Genomic DNA, 6000 nt, shown 5'->3' with positions numbered 1-6000 from the left:
TGATGTCCAAGAGGCGTTTCAACATGAAGAAATCCTAGAAATGATTCTCCCACAGATTTGTTTGATTAAAATGTCCCCATCCTTCGGAGGAACCAGCGGTGAAATTGAAATCCCCAGCCAGAATTAAAGATTCAAGATCAAGGAGGCCACTATGGTCAGCCTTGTTCCAAAACTCCTTTCTATTGACATATGGAGCATAGATGTTGATCATATGGAGGCATGTTTGAGTGCCTCATCGACCTCGAGAGATTAGGAGGCCCACAATGGAATTATAGGCCTTGAATTTAAATAAATATGCATTCCACATTGCAGCCAGACCCCAGACAATCCGATGGCGTTAGTTGCACAGATGTGCCATTTAAGAAAAATTTGGAACAAATATCCCCATGTCTTTTCCTTGCTAGTCATATTTTCTTGCAATAGAACAATCTCTGGATTGTGAATGTCAATGATACTCTTTAAGTCTCGTATTTTGTGGGACGATCCAAGACCCTAAACATTGAGGGATAAAATAGTCATTAAGGAAGATCAAATTCAGGTGGCTCTTCTCTAAAGACCCGAGACTTAGGGAGATCCACATCTAGATGACCAACCTGAAAGGAGGTAAGGGAGATGTTATGGCCGTGAATTGCAGAGGATTCTTGAAATGATTCAGGAGGTTGGTTGGGGCAAGGGAGTAGGAGGAGACTTTTTTATATTTGGTCCCGATTTTTCTCCTTGTGGTGATATTTTTGCGTTTAGCAAGACAAGGGAGGGCTTCTTCAACTTCAAAGAAGGATATTTTTATGGCCAGGGGCTCCATGGAGTTTTGTTTCTTGCGTGCAAGAACTTCTACCTATATCTTTAAAAAAAGGGGACAACTCTATGTCTTCAAATAAAGGGGAGAATGTACGCACAGATGGATCTCAACCTATATCTTTAAAAAAAAGGGGACAACTCTATGTCTTCAAATAAAGGGGATAATGTACGCACATATGGATCTCCAAATTTGATGGGGGAGGACAAAATAAGATCAACAAACGATTGGGTTGTGAATGGAGGGACATGGGTTTTGGGAGAGTGATTTAATAATGCCGACAAAGGCTAAGAGGTTGCGAGGGAGAAGGATTTTATGACATGGTTCATATATGAGGAGGGTGGGGATGGTCGAGGCGCCTTATGTGAGGTGTGATGGGGCAGTTTATCCAGTTGTTTGGGCTATTGGAATGAAATGATTTGTTAAAAGGAGAAAGAAAATGAGAATCATTGATGGTAGGAGGAGAGGTTGGACTGAGAGTACCTGGCCTTGCATGAAGGACAATGGTGTGAGCCTTGAAAACCTCACAACGTCTTGCTATAGGAAAAGGAGGATGTGAATTTCTGCTATGTCGATCAGGGCAATCAGACATGTCCCTTCCCATGACAAAAAATACATCGAAATGGGACCGCCTAGTAATCAATGATTTGTTTACGTGAGCATGGTCCCCAGTATAGGTCAATATCTACTGGGAGACATCTTGTTAACGTTACTTTCGCCAGTGCCCACGCAGTGTGCTTGCTCATGCCTCCAAGATTGCATTCATCTAGATAATAAAAATTTCCAATACAGTTTTTGATATCAGTGATTGCTTTTCTGGTCTGTAATTCCAAAGGGAAACCGGGGAGTTTAAACCAAAGAATGTTCTGCCTTGACATATCAGTGGCAGGGTCAAAACCAAAAGTCCAGCACTGAAGGGATAGGTAGCCCCGTCCTCTAACCCAAGGACAATGACCTATTCGATCTGCATCCTCTGGGGAGAGAATGAAATGAATATTTTCGAGAGCACCAAGGCGAGGGCAGTATTTTAAGATGGGGAGCCACCAGGATTCCATCCATTTACGCATCTGAACTCCATTTGAAGTGCAAAAGACCCATCTACCAACCAAAACCTGGGATTTTAGCTTTATTGATTCCTCCGAGTAACCTTCCACCTCGAGAACCAGTCATTGAGTCTGTGGAGCCACTTTGATGGCCTAGTTTTTCTTAATTGCGTCAAGCTTTCGTGAGGTAGGACGCTTAGTGAAGAGAGGATTAGTTTTGGAAGTCTATTTACAGTTCGTTATTTTGGAGTGGAGGTAGTATTCTTCTGCTTGGGCCTTGATGTCAATCAACTGTTCAACCTATGGGGAGGAAGTTGGAGGTAAGTAATCTTCCATCGAGGGGTAGACGAACCAACCAGAGAACGATCAACTGGAGAGGTGGACAATTCAACAGGAAAAGTTGGCCAAACAAAACGTTGTGCATTTATCCATATTGTCACTTTGACCCTTTATCGAGCCATTCTATTGTAGGACCTGCCATATGCTATGCCATCACTAGGTATGTTCCCATTATTCATATTATGGCTTAGATGGCACAAGAAACACAATGCCAGTTATCACCGAATGTATCCGTTAGAAAAAGCACCCGAAAGATTGGCGGGCAGGACCACTCGACAGTTTAACTCACAAAATCTGTAAGGAAAAAAATTATAAAGAGGATATCTGACAAAATGTGGGTTGGATGATACAAGTGAGACCCTCGGGATACCTCTGATTTACATTCTTCTTTGTTACTATTGATGTAGCCAATCCCAAATAAAATCGATATCCATTGGAGCCAATCCCAAACCCAAAATCATTTTTAAAAGTGACTGCGCCAAGTGGAGAGAAGGCAAGTACTGGATTTCTTGGCAATATTTTTAGTGGGTAGATTTCATAATATCCCACGTGCTCGTAGCTGTGATATTACTTCACGTTCATCTACCATCAACCGTCTAATAAATGCAAGAAATTTAAAATTGTTTGGACATTCCCTGTCAAAACTCTAGACCAATGGTTGAAATTATGGGCTCTGGGTGATGTGTTCTCAGTATCACTCATTTTGAGATTCTGCATAACAGGCCCAAAAATGACACCATTGTAGGTTGATCTAAATCCAGCAAAAACGACAATTGCAGCCGATGCAATCTTTTATATGTTCTTCATGGTTGTTGCGGAAATCCTTCCCCCACCTGCAAAAAATTTCGTAGATATGTTCACTTTGATGTATATTAAATTTGTCAAGAAAGCTTCCGGTCATGCTTCTTGTGTGCTTTATAAATTTCCCCGATGAGATTTAGTAGTAGGAAAGTAGTGATAATGAGCCCCATAGTCAGATATGCATCCGCTGCATGTAGGAAATCCATAATGCTTCTCTTGCTATACTTTCACCACCCCATTCCTTTGCTTCTTCTAACTACCACACTAAACTTCCACATTCCACTTCCACATTCCTTGTCATTCTAGCAGTGTGAGAAAACTATATCTTATCTGTTGGAGAATCTAATTCCAACCACCTGATAGATGTCAAAACTTTCTATTCAGTTTCATTTTGTCCAGTTTAAACAGAGTTTAACTCCAATCATTTATTACTAATGTTTCTAATGTAATTTTATTTAACTTATTAGTAATATTGAAAAGAACAATCCTCTTCTCCATATTTAGTTCTCACTATTCTTTATCATAGTATCAAAACACCAAGTTACATAAGACTCCAGAAAGCAACACTTCAAATTTTGTTTGAACTTGCAAAGAAGAAGCAAGAGTTATGAGACGTCGAGGAGAAAAGTATAAATTCCATACCAAAAAAATATAACAATTGCACACCTAGAAAAGGCCAAGTGCATCATTTTCACACCTCAACAAAAAAAACTATGCAAAAAATCATAAGCTTACGAAATTTTAATTTTAAAATTGATGCACCCAATCAATTTAACGAGTACGAAAAACTCCCCAGAAAAATCCATCGGGGTTGCGCAAACATTTAAGCAAAAAGGAAGAGAATCTTTTTCGTAACCGTAAGTCATTGTTTTTAATTTGCTTCGCTCAAAGTCAAATGAATTAAAAGCCTCTCAAATTTCAATGGAATTTTTTTTGAAGGTTTGTTAGTTTATTCGTTGAGGACTTCTTAAACGAATGATCCATTAATTAAAAATGGGAGGCTTTGTTATGTCTTATTAAATCAAACTTTTCAGAGTTATATTCAATTTCTTTTTATAAAACTCGAAATTAAATTATAAAAATAAAGGAGCAATGCATTTTAACAAAGGTTTTTTTTGGTTTTGTTATTGAAAAAAACAAAGGTTTTATTGAAGTTTCTTTTAAAGAAAACAGCGTTGTTTTTTTAGTAGGGATTTTTTTAAGCCACGACAAGTAAAGAGCGTTGGACAAGCGATGTTCAATCTGTATGTGAAGTAAAGACCACCAACGGTTTTTTTGGTTTTGCTATTGAAAAAAACAAAGGTTTTATTGAAGTTTCATTTAAAGAAGAGAGCATTGTTTTTTTTAAGTACGGATTTTTTTAAAGCCGCGACAAGTAAAGAGCGTTGGACAAGCAATGTTCAATCTGTATGTGAAGCAAAGAAATAGGAAAATCCAATCGGCTCTGTGCATTATGATATTTTTGTGAAAGTTTCTGTCAAAGCATTTCCTTTTCCTTTGTAAAACAATGGTAGACTCGTTTGTTTAGTGGAAGTTAAGCAGCAGAGAAGCCACAATGTTTGAAGTTTGATTTGATTATTGAGATGCATTCTGTTGGCGCTTAGCAAATGGGAAAACCAAGAGGCTAATAAAGTTGAAGCAGCAGCAAGAGATGTTTGAAATTTTTATTTTTGATGAGAAGCAACAACTAGAATGAATAGACAAGGAAACTTGCAGTACCCCGAAGAGGAGTTTTCAGGTAAGGGGAGTAATCCAGTTGAAGATGAAGAATTTGGTGAATCCCACTATGCTTAACCACAAGTGCATGATGAGTGAAGAATTTGTAGAAGAAACAAAAAAGGAGTGCATAGATGCTTGTGAACCCCATTGCGCACATCCACAAGTGGACAAAAGTTTGGTGATTCCATGATCCAATTTTTTTTTGCTTATAGATGCATCAGAATTACATGTAACAGAGCACTTAAAAACCATGGAACATAAGCATATAAAATGAAAATAAAAAGACATAATCACACATGAGATCAAACACAAAGATTTGATTAAGGAGTTCATCCAATTTGGACTAGATCTCTGGGCCCTCCTTAATAGTGAGGAGGCCTTCATTCATTCAATAGCATGAAAAGAGAAGTAGTACAAAATATTTTACATAAACACTCTTATACCTCAAATCTGGAAGATATATGAGAAATGGAGAGCCCAACTCTAGAAATAGACAACACCACATCGTGTAGAATTGCCTATCCAAATGCCCAATTCTGATAAAAGGGCTTCCTACACCTTCTCGAAACCCTCTGATTTATAAAGTATTATTTCGGCCACCTGCCTCTATTCTGTAAATCTATGCTTCTTTGTTACTCTCTGTTGCTCGTTGTGCGGATAGCCCACTTTATATTCTGGTTAGGGTTAGAATTTAATAAAACCCCTTTTAAGTGTGATTTATTAACAAAGAATATACTATTTTTATTAAATCTTACTCATCCATATAATTTATGAAGGCTATTAAAAATATATTTCTTTATTAAATCTTACTGGTCCACTAAATTTTTTAGTTGAAAAAACAATTTAGAATAAGCATATCTATAAACATAATTAAAAATTAAAAATTAAACATGCCATTTGGAAAATAAAAAAATTAAAGTAAATAAAATAGATACATAGAGGAAAGAGAATGTAAGAGAATGTCATAGTTTAAAGCCCTTTATAGAATGAAAAACATCTTCACACAAAAACCTCGACTTCTAATAAGGAACAGGCTTCTGTAAAAGATTTGATCTCTTACCGAATAATTCACTTTTTTCAAGAAGCATAGAAAGGAGAAGATAAGGGGAAATATTTGAAAACTTCAATCCATATAAGTACCAACAATAACTTAGTTCTAACCTACTTAGTTCACAGTTAGAGTACAGAGTTTAACCTCACCTCCATGTTCAATCAGTTTCTGTTTACACTGTTGGCGTGCATGCCAACCCACATAAGCACCAATAATGTCGTTATTAGTTTTGATATATTCCCGACGCAACA

This window comes from Pinus tabuliformis, chromosome 2_1 (genome assembly GCF_031772625.1).
Source record: "Pinus tabuliformis cultivar Carrire ecotype Pingquan chromosome 2_1, CPIR1, whole genome shotgun sequence".
In the NCBI taxonomy this organism is placed as follows: Eukaryota; Viridiplantae; Streptophyta; class Pinopsida; order Pinales; family Pinaceae; genus Pinus; species Pinus tabuliformis.
This window is presented reverse-complemented; position numbering follows the sequence as displayed.